This window comes from Macrotis lagotis, chromosome X (assembly GCF_037893015.1).
Source record: "Macrotis lagotis isolate mMagLag1 chromosome X, bilby.v1.9.chrom.fasta, whole genome shotgun sequence".
NCBI classification, from domain to species: Eukaryota; Metazoa; Chordata; class Mammalia; order Peramelemorphia; family Peramelidae; genus Macrotis; species Macrotis lagotis.
This window is the reverse complement of record NC_133666.1, coordinates 296,407,541-296,425,822: the sequence shown is the minus strand read 5'-3', so window position 1 is coordinate 296,425,822 and position 18,282 is coordinate 296,407,541. Positions and strand designations below refer to the sequence as shown.

At 36.0% G+C, this 18,282-nt stretch overlaps 1 long non-coding RNA gene across 3 annotated transcripts in view; it reads right to left on the bottom strand.

Moving 5' to 3' along the window:
• LOC141502416 (uncharacterized) overlaps positions 1-18,282 on the bottom strand; it is a 293,674-nt gene that overhangs the window by 25,317 nt on the left and 250,075 nt on the right. For 2 of the 3 annotated variants that reach the window (XR_012472522.1, XR_012472523.1), the window contains one exon: positions 2,666-2,792. The exons of the other annotated variant lie outside the window; for it this stretch is intronic. This is a non-coding gene — a long non-coding RNA (uncharacterized LOC141502416). The remainder of the gene's footprint in view (positions 1-2,665; positions 2,793-18,282) is intronic. 3 annotated transcript variants of the gene reach the window in all.

Genomic DNA, 18,282 nt, shown 5'->3' with positions numbered 1-18,282 from the left:
TAATATTCCTAAAAACACCACTTGCCTTATGTAGACACCTTCTATGTTTGTTTACAGGAATTCTGTTCTGCTCATAGACTCATTCTGTTAGAACTAAAAGGCATCTTAGAGATTTTTTAACCCAATATCCTCATTTTTTCAGATGATGAAAGTGATGTTCAGAGTCATTAGGTGACCTGCAATGTCATACAGCAAGGTAGTAGCAAGGAATATTTGATACTGATGATTTCCTTCAGTCACCCTTTCCAGCCAAACCTTGGGAAAGGTCCCAAGGAGAGGTTTATTGTCCCCTCAAACTGAGAGACAAAGAGTGGTGAGACATCAACCTTATGCCCAGCACTGAAACAGGGAGAAGGATGACACAGTTGAGTTTTAACTAGTCCAAACTAAACCTTGTGGACTTAATTAGAATATGTAGGGCCTAGTCATTTCCAAAAAAATATGTGCCATGTTGATATGGTAAAACATAGAAATTGGTAATAGATTTTTTAGGCCTTACAAACTTCTGTAAAACATGAAATCAACATCAAGTTTATTGCATGCCCTCTTTGCCTCAGGCAGACTGGTGTAAATTAAATTTTAAAAGTAGAATCTTTTTTTAAAAAAATAAAGTGCATCATTACCACTGGATCAAGAAAAAGAGGATTAAAGGAAATGGAGACAGATCTAGAGTTTGACAGGACTCCAGAGATTGGCTGATCCAAACTTCTATTTTGAAGATGAAATAACTGAAGATGCCCAAAGTTACACAATCCTTAAGAAACACTTCTAGGATTTCTGTACTTTGAGCCCTGCCTCAATGTCAGTGAGACTCTTAACCTACTTCTAACTCAGAAAAGGGATCTTTGGTAAAATTCTTGACAGTTTCCTCAGATAAGGCATTCTCTAATTTCAGATGAATTGAATAGGAAGTTTTAAAGAAGGGTTCTAAACTCTCTCAGAAGTATTATTGTTTCATTGTCAAGTATGTGATTATTTATGAATATGAACAAACCCTAAGATATCTTTTCCCTTCAAATTATTGGGCTAGGTTGAAACCATGCTTTATTTTTGTCTTTGAATCTTTTGAAGTTGATCAATTACTTCATTTTTGTAGAAGATGGAAAATACTAGCAAAGATATTATAATGGTAAGTAATAGCAGACTATGAAAACCCAACATACAGATATAATCATTTATTTGAGAATTTACAAAAAAAAGTTTAGAGCTGAAAAGAATCTTAAAGATCACCTAGACCAACTCCCTCATTTTGACAAGAGGAAATTGAGATCCAGTGAAGTCAAATACCTTTCCCATGTATTTAGTGGTAGAAGTGACATTGAAGTTTTCTTAAATCTAGTCCAAGCCCCCCCCCTTATATCACCATGGTTTGAATAAATAAATGAATAAAAAAGCATTTGTTAAGCTCTTGCTATGCACGAAGCACTATCCTATAAAATTTAACTAGTCCTGAAACATGCCCTAAAGGAGCTTACATTATTTTTTAAATTTTAATTAGGGCAATGAGCTTAAAAGTGACTTACCCAAGGTCACACATCTAGGCAATTATTAAATGTGTGGAGGCCTTCTGACTCCAAGGTCAGTGCTCTATCCATTGCACCACCTAGCTGCCCCCTAGTGCAGATGTTACAATGCAAAGAGCATTGGCCTTGGAATCAAGAGGACAGGAGGGGTGGCTAGGTAGCACAGTGGATAGAGCGCTGGTCCTGGAGTCAGGAGGACTTGAGTTCAAATTCAACCTCAGACACTTATTAACTACCTAGCTGTGTGGCCTTGGGCAAGCCACTCAACCCCCTTTCAGAAACCTAAAAAAAAGAGGACAGGAGTTCAAATCCAACTCAGACACTTGCCACTTACTAGCTCTGTGACCTTGGGCAAGTCAGTTAACTCTGATTGCCTTGCATCCAGGTTCTCTCTCCAATTGTTCTAATTCATATCTTATCATATTCAGAGATGGCTCTGGAGGAGAATGTGAGGCTTATGACTTAGCATAGCATTCCCTCACTCAAATCCAATTCATGTGCTTGTCATGGCATCACCTCCCTGATGTCAGGGTCTTTGAGAATGAAGGACAAAACAACAGCACAAAAAATAAGTGATTGAGGTCTTAGTTACCTCAACTATAAAATGAAGAGGTCAGATTAGATTACCTCTAAGGTTCCTTCTATCTCCATTATGCCAAGATTCCGTGATTGAGTAATTTGAAGAGTTTATTATCAAACAGCTCATGAATTCAAATATACTACAAGTCAAGGGAATGATAATTAGTATAAGGAGTCAGATGGTATTATGAAGGAGCAGTTTTAAAACTTTTCCCCTCTTTAAAAAGATGACTAACTGGATTTATTACACAAGTAACTTAAGTTCATGGACTTGGAGCTGGAACAGACCTTAAATGCCATTGAATCTAATTCCTTCATTTCATATATAGCCTAGGTTTGACTGAACAATGTTAAATGACTAACCTAGGGTCACACAATGAGAATGTAACTTAAGCAAGATTTAAACTTGTGGAAATGTCCCTAAGTTTTCAAATGTAAGCATCGTGACATATGAAAAGTCTAGGAGACATAATTTCTGGATAATTATCAATCATTTTATTAATTATGACTAGCAAATAATAAATAAAAGAAGTCAGTGGTGCCCTTGGAGACTGAAGACAAACCTTGAAGGCCTCTGAACTTGTAAAAAGCCTTTGCAAACAGGGGTGTACAGAAATCAACTCTGAATGATGAGTAATCAATGAGACGAACATATTTATAAAGAAGTGGGCAAAAAGTCTTCAGTTTCTCCTGCAAAAAAAAAAAGACAATCTTAATTTAATCGTTAGACCCAGCCTACTTCACCAATTTGGACAAAAGAATCCTGGGTCTCACTGGTTGTTTTTCTCCTTCATAAGCCTGATCACCCTAAATTCTAATAGAATGAATGTTTCTAGGACAGGAAGGGGCTCATTTTCTAAAGGCAAGATCTCTCCTAGGTTGAATTCTTTTTGTAAGGTTTTTTAATTGAATAAACAAAAAAAATTAAAAAGCATGTACCCCCAAGAATTTGGGCAATCTTGTGGTTTCAGCAATGTCCTTCAGAAGTTGGTTGAATAACCTATAGGTATTTATCACTCAATAAGGAAATATAAAGGGAAAGCCTTGATCTCAAATTAATGATTAATTATTCATATATGAGAGAAATAATCATTTCTCTCATTTGACAGAATGAAAGCTCTGACATATCAACCACCTCCTGGAAATATATTTGATAGATATTGTCTTACTATTTGCCTTGATCTGTGTAAAAAAGGTCATCACTGTGAGTAGGTCACTAGTCAATCAACACTTTTTTGTCCATTATGTCTTATGAAAACTGTATGTAAATCATGGAGAGGTTACAAACTGTGTCAGTGGAGGGAACCTCTATACTGCTGAAATCAGTTTTACTATTCATCATCATCATCATCATCATCATCATCATCATTATCATAGGGTTATTGTAGGATCAACTAAGGTAATGATCTAAGATTTTAAAGGTTAGTTAGTATTAAGGATAACACTGTTTAACTTTTATGATACATATATACATACATACATGCATATATATATATATATGTATATATTTTTGCAAGGCATTGGGAGTAATTATTAAGTGTCTGAGGTCCTCCTGATTCCAGGGTCTGGTATTCTAGCCACTATACAACCTACCTACCCTGATATAATTTTTTAAAAGATATCAAAACAGTGTGATATAATGGTTAGAGAACTATTTCTGGTGGCAGGAAGACTTGAGTTCAAGTTCTACATGTAACACATACTTTTAATAATGCTATATGAGCAATGACAAGTCATTTAACCTCTCAAAGCCTCAGGTAATATTGTATGTAAGAAATTGTACAGCAGATGTTGATCTTTAAATGTAGTTTTGTCACTGGGAGTTTTCAAATCAATAAAATCAGAGTTCTGGATTTTTTTTTGAGTCCTGGAGTCTAATCATGTATCTGACACTAATAAGCTGCAGGATCTTGGACAGGTCACTTTTCTTCCCTAAACCTCACTTAATATATCTCAAAAATGAGGATGTTAAATAATTTCATCTTTCAGGATCTTTCCCTTCCTAACAGTCTATGTTCTGTGACTCTATAAATGGATGTATTCAAGAGAAAGGTGAAGGAATAAATCAAATTGTAGCCTTGGTACGAATACATTATAAAGATATTTTCATTTAAAGATGCACTAATATTATAGTCAGAACAAAAACACAACTAGAGACATAGGCAGTGATGCTGTGCTCATTTTGTAAATGAAGGAGTGGGTAAAGAACATTTGTAAATCGTCAACCTATAACATCAAGAGATAAATTCAAGGGGAAAGCTGTCTAAAGTACTTCAGTTGGTGTTGGTACCTTCCCATTATATTTCATAGAGCTATAACTAGGGCAAAACAACTAAGATTTTATCCTGGATTACTGATATGTAGTAGCACATTCTCTCAGGTTCAGTTGCAGTCCCTTCTCTTGGGACACATTATCTTCCCATGGTGATAAAGATAAGGATTCCAAGGAGATTGGATACTCCTTTCCTAGGATTACCACAATCATGGTTCTTCTGTTTTTCCATGGATTATTGCCCAATCATTTTTCTGCATCCCCTCCCACATGTGTTTTTGATTGCAATGGAAACAAATTTCACATTATAGTTCTTATGCTATAGATATCATTTGTGTCAAGAGAGAGGGAAATCTAAGAAACTTGAGACATATAGACTCTATTATGTCTTATTAATTTTCAGTAATCTGTGGGACCTAAACCATGGAGTCTAGGAGAACTAAAGAAGAAATGACTTCTGAGACAAATTTTTCTCAGAAATGGACCCATAAAAGTAATCTTACAAAAAAAAAGAGGAAACAATGTGGAGATGGCTCAAATAAGGAAAAACTGGGTTTTAGAAACAAATGTGCCCATGTGAAATCTTGGCTAGATCTCAGGGAAAAAAACAGGCTCTGGAATTAAAGGATGTGAGTTTCAATTCAGCCTCTGATGCTTAAAAGCTATCCGTGTGACTGGGCAGATCACTTTATTTCTAGGGGTCTCAGTTTCCTCATTTGCAAAATTAATATGTTAGATCAGATGATCTATGAGCTATTTGTCTTGCTATTTTATGCTTCTATGTGCCGGGCATTGCAATAAGCAGTAAGTATACACACAAAAATGAAGCAACTTCTGTCCTTAACAGAAACTTACATTGTAATTAGGAAAACAAATATTCATACAAATAAATACAACATGCATACAAAGCAAATATAAAATAATTGGAGAGAGTATGTCATTAACTTAGAGGAGGAGGAAAGATATGAAATCAGAATTGATAGATAAGCTGAGATAATGAGACTATTATATATCTTAGGACACAGAGAGACTGTGAATAGAAAACAGGCAGAGTAGACACAGCCTTTGCAAATTCATAGAATTGAGGGAGAGAATGTGTAATTGGAATAGTGAGTAAACCATGTTTCATGGATGGAACATAAAAGGGAAGTCTGGAAAGGTAGGTTGGAGCAAGATTGTGAAGTATTTTAATTACCAAACCAAGAAATTTTTATTAAGATCTTTAAGGTAATAGGGAGTTCCACTAGCTCACTGAACAGGGAAGTAATAAAGATCTATACTGCAGGGATATCATTTTGGCACTTGTATGGAGAATACATTGGGGAGAGTAGAGGTTGTTGGTAATAAGATTAATCAGGAAGTTATTGCTATAATTCAGGCAAGAGGTGATTGAGGATCTGTGCCAAATTGTAGGTAGATTCTAGAATGTCTATAGAGATTGAATCAACATGATCTGACAATTAATTCACTATATGGGATAAGGAAAAGTGATGTCAAAGATAGCTCTATAGTTTAAAACTCGAGTGCAATGGATACATCATTGGAACCGAATTTGGGAAGACCTGAGTTAAAAATCCAGCCTCTGACTCTTGGTAGCATTGTGACCCTAGGCAAATCACCTAACCTCTGTCTGCCTAGGTTTCCTCATTTACAAAATAGTAATACTAATAACACCAACATTCCATGGTGTTTTGAGGTAAAATGAGATGATATTTGTAAAGTGATTTGCAAATCCTAAAGCACCATATGAAAGAGTGGTGATGGTGTCAGCTACAGCAGTGGCAGTGGTAGCAGCAGCAATTGTAGTTATTACCTGGGGCAGTGATGGAGCCCTCAAGAGAAATAAAAAAGTTCAAAAGATGGGTGAATTAAGGAGGAAAGACTATAAATTCTATTTGGTACATAGAACATTTGAAATGTCTATATGACATTCAGTGGATGAAGGTTAGGGTTGAACAGGAGACTAGAACTGAATATACAAATCTGCGAGTCAGCTGGGTAAAGATGATAACTGAACTCAGTGAGATTAAAGGGGAAGTACTGTAAAATTGCTAATTGTGCCTACAATCAAAATCCCATGACTAACAATTTGATTTGAGAAATTCTCTTGTCTGCAGGCTGCATAGAAAGGGTTTTATATCTTTAAGCATCTCAAAACCAAAATAAGTAAAGAACACTTGGGAAGTTTCATGTTTAGAAAATAAAATAAAATTATGATATATAAGTTGAATTCCTCAGTCAGAAGCAACATTCCAGGAAAACTGATTATAAATTTAATGTTTTCTACCATGTGGAAGTCTGTCATCAAAAAGAATAATATTTATTAAATGTAATTTTATTTCTTTATAGTGAACTTGATAATAAATGAAGTTTTTTTTTTAAGGGGAGGCTGGGTGCCACAGTGGATAGAGCACCGGCCCTGGAGTTGGGAGTGAGTTCAGATCCAGCCTCAGACACTTAATAATTACCTAACTGTGTGGCCTTGGGCAAGCCACTTAACCTCATTACCTTGCAAAAAAGAAGGTTTAATATACACATAAAAGCAAAAAAACCATGGGTATGATAAGTGTAGGCTCTGGTACAAACAAATTTTTAAGGAAATATGTATAAGAAGGGCAGCTAGGTGTCACTTTGGATAGAGCACCAGCCCTGGAGTCAGGAGAACCTGAGTTCAAAACTAGCCTCAGTCACTTAATAATTGCCTACCTATGTGACTTTTGGCTAGTCGCTCAAGCCTATTGCCTTAAATAAAATACAATTAAAATAAATAAAATAAAAAACAGCTCTTTTTATAAAAAAGAAATAAATATAAGTATGCATATTTATCTATATAATTTAGCAAAGTAATAACAAAACCATTCTATTTATTTGTATCTGTTTGTGCATGTGGGATTATCTTTTCCAAAGGGACACCATATATTTTTAATTAAATTTTCTTTTGTTTATAAACTTAACCATCTAAAATCCCCAGAAACATTGTAATGTACAAAGAATAAGAAAGGGGCTTGTAAGAAAAATCTAAATTCCAATGAACAAGAGTTCATTGATGCCTTTGTTAGATTTTCTTCCTTCCCTCCCTTCCTTCCATCCTTGCTTCCATTAGCATTCAATAAGTATATATTACATGACAGGTCCTAGACTAATTGCTGGGAATATGAAAATTAAAATGGAACAATCTCTGCCCTCAAAGAGCTTACATTCTGTATCACACCTGGATATAAAGCTTACCCAAATACCAAGGTTCATCTCTTGAAGTCTATTTATAAAATACGGTTTTAGAGTCAGGGGAAGCACATAGATTCCCAGCTATCAAAATTAGTTCTTTTTCTACAATCATTTCTTGCCCCATCCTGCCTTCCCCTTCTACTTGACTCCCTACCCCACCCCATCATTTACAGTTGTTCTTTTAAACTAGATAATAAAGACCAGAAGATTTTTCAGCAAATGATCAGTTAAGTATTCCAACCAGAAAACAAATATTAGTCTTTTCACATGAGGGAGGGACAGAATGGTATATTGGGAAAACAGATATTTCCAAATAGGAAAATCCTGGTCTAAAATAATGCTTTGGATACTTACTAATTATGTAATTGGGTGTCCAAGGTACTAAATCTCTCTAAGCCATAGCTTACCTACCTAAAATATGAGTTTGATCTTGCAAGAATCAAATGACAAAATATATGAAATGTTTTGAAAACAAACAAAAATGCTTTTCAAATTCCATGTTCAGTTTTTCAAACACATATATTTATTTGGGTGAGAGAAACAGGAAGGTATGAAATACAATATAAATATATTTTAATAGGGTAGAGCAAAAGTCAGGAGAATATGATAGGACCAGTTCTAGGTAATAGGAAAATAACAAGTTACCAACAAATTGGTACAAAAATTGACAATAATTGTTCAGGATCTTCCAGGGGAAGAACTAAGATGGCAAAGTAGGGAAGTACTCAGCTGAGATCCCCCAACATTCTCTTCTAAAAACTTTAAAATGACACCTCGCATTGCATTCTGGAGTGACAGAGCCAACAAAAGGTAAAAGTGATACAATCTTCTAGTCCAAGATAACACAGGGGTTCAAAAAGAGAGATCTGGGACAAGAGGGAGGAGGCTAGCTTGGAGCCCACATGAATGAAGCACTAGAGATGAGACAAGATAGTGATGAAAGAAACAACATCAACTTCAGGAACTCTCAAGCCAAAGATAGCAATGGGACCTGGCAATTTATTAGAAAGAAATCATAGGATTCCTCTTTGCTAGAATTGGATGTAGGGTCAGATATTGTCTATTCCCACATAACAGTCACAGTTCAAAGGTAGAAAGGAGAACTTTTGGTCAAACAGGAACAAAAACCCTGATGTGTATTGGCTCAAGGGATCAAGGATACTGAGTATCATTTCTGTCCTAAGGAAGGAGAGGCCTTGAGAAGCAGTGTCTATCCTCTCAGAGACCCTTGAGAGAAGTAACTTTACCTCTCCCCAGGTCACATTACCTTGAAGGACCCAAAACTTCCAAATCCTCAGAGTAAACTCTGAAAACATTAATAATAAAGTCTGACACTTGAGACAGAGCCCCTATTGCCCTCCTCCCCCCCCCACACACACACACAGGGAACAGACCCCTACATTAACATAAAGTTCCAAATCAAGAAATAGAGTTTAAAAAAGAGCAAACAACAACCAAAAAAGAGCTGGAACATAAAAAGTTTTTATGATAACAGGGAAGACCAGGACACAAATGCAGAAGACAATGAAGGCAAAGCAGCTACAAGAAAAGTTGCAAAAAATATTAGAATTGGATACAAGTCCAACAAAAATTCCTAGATGGGAGGGAAGTAGGAAAGTTTTCAAAATCAAATAAGAGTGATAAAAATAAAGGAAAGCAAAGTAAGAAAATTATAAAACTTGGGTACAGAGGCACAAAAGAAGAAAAAACATTGAAGCAAAATTAACATCTTAAAAATATAATTGGCCTAATGGAAAAAAGTACAATTCCATGAAGATAACTCATTGAAAAAGTTGAATGGACCAAATCAAAAAAAGAGGTACAGAAGTTCACTGAAGAAAATAATTCTTTTTTTTAGGTTTTTGCAAGGCAAATGGGGTTAAGTGGCTTGCCCAAGGCCACACAGCTAGGTAATTATTAAGTGTCTGAGACCAGATTTGAACCCAGGTACTCCTGACTCCAAGGCCTGTGCTTTATCCACTGCTCCACCTAGCCGCCCCTGAGAAAATAATTCTTTAAAAATTAGAATTGGGGAGGAAAATCTAATGACTTCATGAGATATCAAGAAAAAATAAATAAGTCAAAAGAAGGGGAAAAATAGAAAAAAATTATGAAACATTTCATTGGAAAAGCAAGTGACTTGGAAGAAAGAGATTGAGGAGAGATAATTTAATAATTATTGAATTAACTGAAAGTCATGATCAAAGAAAGAATGTAAATATCATATTTGAAGAAATTATTGAGGAAAGCAACCTGAATATCCTAGAAACAGAAAATAAAATAGCAATTGAATAAATGCACTGCTCATCACCTGAGATTCCAAAATGAAAACTCACACAAACATTATAGCCAAGTTTTGAAGTTATCAAATGAACAAGAAAATATGACAAGGAATTAGAAGGAAAACATTTAAATTTTCTGGAGCTATAGTCAGGATAACAAAAGATTTAGTAGCTTCTATATTAAAAGATAGAAGGGAATGGAAAATGATATTCTGAAAAGCAAAGGACCTGGGTTGCAAACAAGAATACATCTATGTCTTAAATGGGTATAAAAGTCTTCTAAATTCAGAAAGAAATAAGAGGATAAGGGGACAAGGGAGATTAAAGATTAAGAGTGGACTACTCACATCAGATCTGGGTTAAAGAGAGAAAACATACATTTAGAAGGGTATAAAAGTATTCTAAATTTATAAAAAAACCAAAAGAGTGAGGGAATAGGATAAGGGGGGATGGTATTGAAAGTTGTATAGAATAATAGCAATGAGATAAAGAGAGAGCAACATATATATTTTGAAAGGTATAAAAGTCTTCTAAATTCATCCAGAATTTAGAGGGCGAGGGGATAGGTAGGGGAGAAGATAAGAGAGGAATTCTTGAAGTAAGGAATAGGAGGGCAAGGTAATAGGTAGAAGTAATGCAGATGAGTGAGGAGGAATAGGAATAAGGTGAGGGCAATGAGGAAAACAGAAAGGAGGAAAATAAACAAAAAAGTAATTATAGCTCAGAATATGAATAGGATGAATTTACCCTTAAAAGAAATAGCAGATTAAAATTTTGAATTCAACAATATATTGCTTTCAGGAAATCTACAAAAATGAGAAATATACATAAATAAAATAAAGATCAAGAGTAGAATTTATTATGTAAAAAAGCAGGGTAAACATAAATAAATAACATTATTGACATTAATACTTAAAATAAATGATAATATAAATTATAATTAAGTATTATATTTTGTAAATACCCAAGCTGGTGCCTTTGAACAAAGGATAAACATCTATGTAAACAGATAAACTCAAATTATTGTAGGATGACCAATAGGCACAGATACAATATACTAATACTGTGCTCACTTGATAATGTCTGCATAGAAAGAAAGTCCCACCTCTAATCTTCACCCAGGGTAAGAAAGATCAGATTTAATGTGTTTCAGGCATTTATGTTCTTGAAACCAAAAAAAAAAAAAAAAAAAAACCTGATGCACATTTATAAGGCAGTGGGTTGATTTAATGCAATCATTTATTTTGCTGGATGGTCAAAGTGATCTGTTAGTCAGGGATTCAGCCAGCACTCATCACTCTAAGGATATGAAGAACTTCCTTGCAGAGAGAATAGATCAAGTAATAATTCCTGCAAGAAAAGCTGCCTATATCCAGTCTCTTAATATTGCAATAAAATAAGTCATTCAAGGGCCATTTGCACAGATATCCATGACTACATTGGAAAAAAATGATGAGAAATCAGCATGGAAACTTTGTGCAGCCCAGCCTGCAAGACGTCGTGACATAGGATGAAATCACTGACAGTTGTGTTGCCAATGCATTGTAAGCAGACAAGGACAGGAAGTGTTCATTTTAGGAAAGTTCTATTGCTGGACATGAGAGATTGGGGCCAATGGTTCTATGGTAAATGTAGTTGCAAGAAATTCAGGCAGGAATTTGGGGTTTGAAGATGACATGACTGTAATTGAATAAATGTTGATTTTTGTACATGAATAAGTATAGATTGTACATGGAAAAAAAAATTTTTAAAGACATCCCCTGCCCCAGACCCAGAGAGGGAACAATGAAACTTGAATGGAGTAGTTTAAAAAAAAGACATCCCCTGAAAATAAGCCCTAATGCATATTTTAGAACAAAAATTAATAAAAGATCTGGTCTTATTTTCAGGGAAATGTGGTAGAAGAATGGATAGGTTAAGGAATAAAAGGACAACAGGGGAGGTAACGGGAGGAATTGTTAGAAGGGATACAGATTAGGGAAGCAGTGGTCAAAAATTAATTAGGCTTCTGAGGAAACTAAGAAAAGAGGGAGAGACAGATAATTAGAAAGGACAATTAAATGGAAGAAAATACTCAACTTGTAATTATAACTTTGAATATTAATAGGATGAACTGATCCATAAAACAGAAATGGATAGCAAAATGGATTAGAAACCAGAATCCAATAATATATTATTAACAAGAAACACATTTTAAGAATGGAAGATAAACTGTAAAAAAAGGACTAGAATAGAATTTATTATGATTAAGTTGATGCAAAAAAACAAGATAACAATTATGATCTCAGAAAAGGTTAAAATAGATTTAATTAAAAGAGATAAATATATAAGCTACATTATGATAAAAGGGCACCATTATAGAGCAATAGTAATAATAAAACTATATTGTTGTTTGTCCTTCATTCTTGAAGAAGACAAAGGATGATGTCATCAGGGTGTTATATTGATTTGCAAGTGAATTGGATTTAAGTGAGGAAGAGCTGTATAGAATCATCAGCCTCACTCTCTCCTATAGAGTCATCAAAGTTTAGTGGCTAGACTTAGATGAAGATGACTGGCCATGGCCCCAGATGCAGAGAAAGACCTTGGTGTTTTTAAACTAAGTTCTTTCCATTTAACTATCATTCAGTGGTTAAAGACTAGATAAGATCTAAGGCAAAATATGATCTAGTTGGCCTTCATTAAAGAATCAATTTGGGAGAAGAAGTCTCAGATTTTCTGGCCAGAAAAATAATTGCTATTTACATGCACTTTGAGCTAACAAAAACCAAACAATGAACTAAAGAAGTTTGGGCTGGGATCTGGCCAATCTGTGAAAGCTAGAGTGATTTGAGTTTAAAGGCATAGTTAAGTATATTTATTTGAATTATAATGGGCTTTATCAAAGACTCATTTTTCAGAGCTATATTCATTCACTTTTTAAATTGAATTTTACAACTTTTCCCCTAATCTTGTTTCCCTTCCCCCCCAATCCCCACACAGAAGGCAGTCTGATTTTCAGAGCTAACTTTCTGGAAATTATAAAGGAAAAGTATACTGTCCCACTTTCTTGAGGGAAAAAAATATAGAATTAAGGAAGAAAAATATCTAGCCTCTAAACCCTAAGATCTCTTGCAAAGTAAAAGCAATCAAAATTTGTATTCCTTTGGACAGGGCACCTGCATGTAAGGGTATGAATCCTCACATGTACAAAGGTAGAAAAAGAAGAGGAGGAGGAAGAAATAGCATTGCCCAGCTGAAGTGTCCTCTTCCATTCCCAGGGACTGCAAATACTACTCACAAATTGCTGTCCATCTTTTGGTAAAGTCTACAATACAGAATCACAGGGAACTCAGAACTCTGCCATCTGTTTGAACCTCAACCTACACAAATATTTCCATCATACCTGGCTTCTGCAGTTCCATGATGATGTTTATAATGTATGAAAATCATGAACATAATGAATATCCTTCCTATTTAAAATTTTTCTAACTACAAACGGCAACCTTTTCCCTTGAAGATGGGAAAAATATAAAGGAATTGATGTTGCTTGCTAGAGAATATCTGGATGCATACCTTTCCTCCATAGCATTAGAATTCCCTACATTTCCATTCTATATAGATCAGAGTGAAGATTATTTCCCATAAGGATCAAGCCACAAAATATAGACCCAGGAGCATCTTGTCTCATTTTTACTCAACCAGAGACCTCTACTGAGCACACACAAAAAAATCTTTCAGTAAACTTAATTATAATATTCATGTATTTTAAGAATGTATACTTGGAAGCAGAATCAAGATGGCAGAGTAAAGACAGGGAGTCATCCAAGTTCTCCCCCAATCCTCTCCAAATACCTTTAGATAATGATCGTAAACAAATTCTAGAGAGACAGAACCCACAAAAAGACAGAGTAAAACAATTTTCCAAGGATAATGATCAAAGTTGGAGGGGATTTGGGAAATCTGGGACACTAATGCATTGTTGGTGGAGTTGTGAATGAATCCAATCTTTCTGGGGAGCAATTTGAAATTATGGGGGCAACTAGGTGACACAGTGTATAGAGCACCAACCCTGGAGTCAGGAGTACCTGAGTTCAAACCTGGCTTCAGACACATAATAACAATAATAATAATAATAATAATAATAATAATAATAATAATAATAAATAAGTGAGTTGGGCAGCTCACTTAACCCCCATTGCCTTGCAAAAAATAAATTATGCTCAACGGGCAATACAAATGTGCATACCTTTTAGATTCAGCAATATCACAATATCTGTATCCTGAAGAGATCATGAAAAAGGGTAACATCCCACATGTATAAAAATATTTATAGTAGCTCTGTTTATAGTGGCAAAGAATTGGAAACTGAGGGAATTCCCATCAGTTAGGGAATGGCTGAACAAATTGTAATGTATGTATGTTATGGAACACAATTGTTCTATCAGAAATCATGAGGGATGGGATTTTAGAATAGCCTGGAAAAACCTGCAAGAATTGATGCTGAGTGAGATGAGCAGAAACAGAAGATTATACACACTACCAACATGAGGTGATGATCAACCATGATGGATTTGTTCAATCCATCAGTGCGATAATCAGGGACAATCTTAGGGGACTTGCGATAGAGAATACCATCCATTTCCAGGGAAGGAACTATAGAGTTTAAATGAAGACTAAAGTCTATTATCTTCAATTTTTAAAAGTTGTCTTATGTATTATGGAATTTTGTTATCTCTTGTATTTTCTTTCTTCCTTTTGGAACTGATTCTTTTCTCACAACACATTCAATTTTGATCGTTGCTTATCATAACTGCAAATGCAAAGCCTATATCAGATTGCCTTCTGTTGGGGGAGATGGGAGAGAAGGGAGGGAGGGAGAAAAATTGTAAAACTCAAAACCTTGCCAAAAAAAATGATTGGTAAAAACTACCACTGTATGTAATTGTAAAAACAAATAAAATATTTATATAATTAAAAAAATACCAGAAAGGAAAATGATCAATGTAGGAAGGTATGTGGGAAATCTGGGACACTAATGCATTATTGGTGGAGCTGTGAACTTATCCAACTTTCTGATGAGTAATTTGGAATTACACCCAAAGTACAACAAAAATGTGCATACCTTTGATCCAGCAATACCACTACTAGGTATATAACCTGAAGAGATGATGAAAAAGGGTAAAAATGTCACTTGTACAAAAATATTCATAGCAGCCCTGTTTGTGGTGGCAAAGAACTGGAAATTAACTAAATGCCCTTCAATTGGGGAGTGGCTAAACAAACTGTAGTATATGCATGTCATGGAATACTATTGTTCTATTAGAAACCAGAAGGGATGGGAATTTAAGAAAGTCTGCAAGGATTTGCATGAACTGATGCTGAGTGAGATGAGCAGAAACAGAAAAACATTGTACACTCTAACAGCAACATGGGGGTGATGATCAACCTTGATGGACTTGCTCATTCCATCAGTGCAACAATCAGGGAAAATTTTAGGGTATCTGTGATGGAGAATAACATCTGTATCCAGAGAAAGAATTGTGGAATTTGAACAAAGGTCAAAGACTATTACCTTCAATTTAGGGGAAAAAAACTCGTTATCTTATTATGTAATTTTGCTATCTCTTATACTTTACTTTTCTTCTTTAAGGATATATTTTCTCTCCCATCACATTCAACTTAGATCAATGTATACCATGGAAACAATGTAAAGACTAAGAGACTGCCTTCTGTGAGGGTGTGGGGAGGGAACCAAGAATGGGGGGAATAGCAAAACTCAAAATAAAATCTTTCCTTAAAACGTTAGATTTTTTTTTCAGGAACCAAGGTGGTGGCAGGAGAAGAGCCTCTCCTAGGTGCTCTCTCCAAAATATTTCAAAAATCTTAAAATTATGATTCTAGGGCGGCTAGGTGGTGCAGTGGATAGAGCACTGGCCTTGGAGTCAGGAGTACCTGGGTTCAAATCTGACCTCAGACACCTAATAATTACCAAGCCGTGTGGCCTTGGGTAAGCTACTTAACCCCATTGCCTTCAAAAATCTAAAAAAAATTATGACTCTAACTAAATTTTTGAGAGACAGAACCCACAGAAAGATCCAGTGAGGCAACTCTCCAACCCAAGTTAATCTGGAAAAATTCTGTTCCATGGGGTTAGAGGGGCATTCCCACCAGAGTGAAGAAACTTCAGCCTCCTGGGAACAGCCCCAGGGTACCTGGGAGTTATGGCTCCTGGCAGCAGAAGCAATTTCCTGACCTTCACCCTGGGGAGCACCAAGTACAATTTAGAGAATCAGTAGGGAGACCTCTGCCAGAGTGAGTAGAAGCCCAGGCCCTCAGGGTGGTTGTGGCACTCAGTGAAGGGGCCAGGAAGCCCAGATCCAGGAAACAGAAGCAGGAGCATCAAGCAGGAACCTTCAGGAAGCTGCACCTTGAGTGTTCAGCCCAATGAAGGTAGGGAAGTTGAGGGAGACTTCTGAGGTCTGTCCTCTGTCCCTGGTACAGGACTCTGGGGCTCCAACCACATTCAGATCTTGATCACAGTCTAGCTTCCCCCCAATAGAACAGGGACTCCCACAGGCCCATAGTAGAGGGGTGAGCTTGTGGTCATTCACAGACCAGGAGAGCAATCAGAGCCTCACACACTGAGGTCCTTGTGTGGGGGGGGGTGCCAATAATTCTCAAAAGCTCAGGAAGCACCCCCAAACCAGGCACAGGCTGGGGAAATGAGTAAACAGAGAAAAAAAAGGAACCAGACCATTGACAAATATTTTGTCTATGAAAGTTGAGCTCAGGCTATATGACAGAGTGCAAAAAGATTTTGAAAATCAAGTAAGGGAGATAGAAGAAAAATTAGGAAAAGAAATGAGAGAGATGTAGGAAAAACATGAAAACAAAGTCAGCAGCTTACTCAAGGAGATCCAAAAAAATGTTAAAGAAAATAATATGTTAAAAACCAGTTAAGGTCAAATAGATAAACAGTTAAAAAAGTTATTGAGGAGAAGAATGCTTCAGAAAGCAGAATTGGCCAGATGGAAAAGGAGATAAGAAAGCTCTCTAAGGAAAACAAATCCTTCAGATGTAGAATGGAGCTAAAGGAAGCTAATGACTTTGCAAGAAATACTTGAACACCAAAAGAATGAAAAATTAGAAGAAAATGTGAAACATCTCATTGAAAAAAACAACTGATCTGGAAAACAGATTCAGGAAAGATAATTTTAAAATTATTGGAATAGCTGAAAGTCATGATCAGGAAAAGAGCCTTGACCTCATTTTTAAAGAATTCCTACAGGAAAATTGCCCTGATATCCTAGAAGCAGAGCATGATATAGAAACTGAGAGAATCCACTGATCTCCCCTGGAAAGAGATAAAAAAAAAACAGGAATATTATAGCCAAGTTCCAGAACTCCCAAGTCAAAGAGAAAATATTACAAGCAGCCAGAGGAACACAATTCAAATATTGTGGAGCTGCGGTCAGGATCACACAGGACTTAGCAGCAACTACATTACAGGTTCAGAGGGCTAGGAATATAATATTCCATAAAGCAAAAGAGCTTGGAATGCAACCAAGAATTAACTCCCCAGCAAATCTGAATATCTTCTTCCAGGGGAAAAGATGGTCTTTCAATGAAATGGGGAATTTAAATGTTCCTGTTGAAATGATCAGAACTGAACAGAAAGTTTGACCTTCAAATACAGGACTCAGGTGGAGCATAGAGATTGGAGAAGAAGGGGAAAATATGAGGGACTTAATGATGATGAACTGCATATATTCCTACATAGAAAAATGACACTGATACTACTTATATGAACCTTCTCATTTAATAGAGCAGGCAGAAGGAGCTTTTATAGATGAAGCACAGGAGAGAACTGAATTTGAAGATATAATATATTGTAAAAATGGAGTCAATGGCTAAAAGGGAAATGTAATAGGAGTAAGAGAAAGGAGAGGTGGAATAAGCTAAGATACTTCATATAAAAGATATATTTCTTTTGCAATGAGCTTTTGCAATGGTATGGAAGGAGGGAAGACAAAGGGAAATGGGGAACATTCACTCTCATCAGAAATGGCTCAGAGAGGAAATAGTATACACACTCAATAGGGTATAGACCTCTAGAGTAAAAAGAAGAGAAGGGGGACAAGGGGAAGGTGGGGGATGTGGGTGATAGAGGAGAGGGTAGACCATGGGAGAGAATAGTCAGACATAACATGTTATCATTTTTACTTTTTGCAAGGTTCTGGGATTGGGTGACCTGTCCAGGACCATGGGGCCAGTTACTTGCTGTTTCTCTGGGGTGGTATATGGGCTTGGGGCCTCTTGGCCTCAGGGCTGGTGCTCTGTCTGCTGTGCCACTCAGCTACCCTACGGCATATTTTAGAAGAGGGACAGAGTGAAAGGAGAGAGAAAATATAATATATAT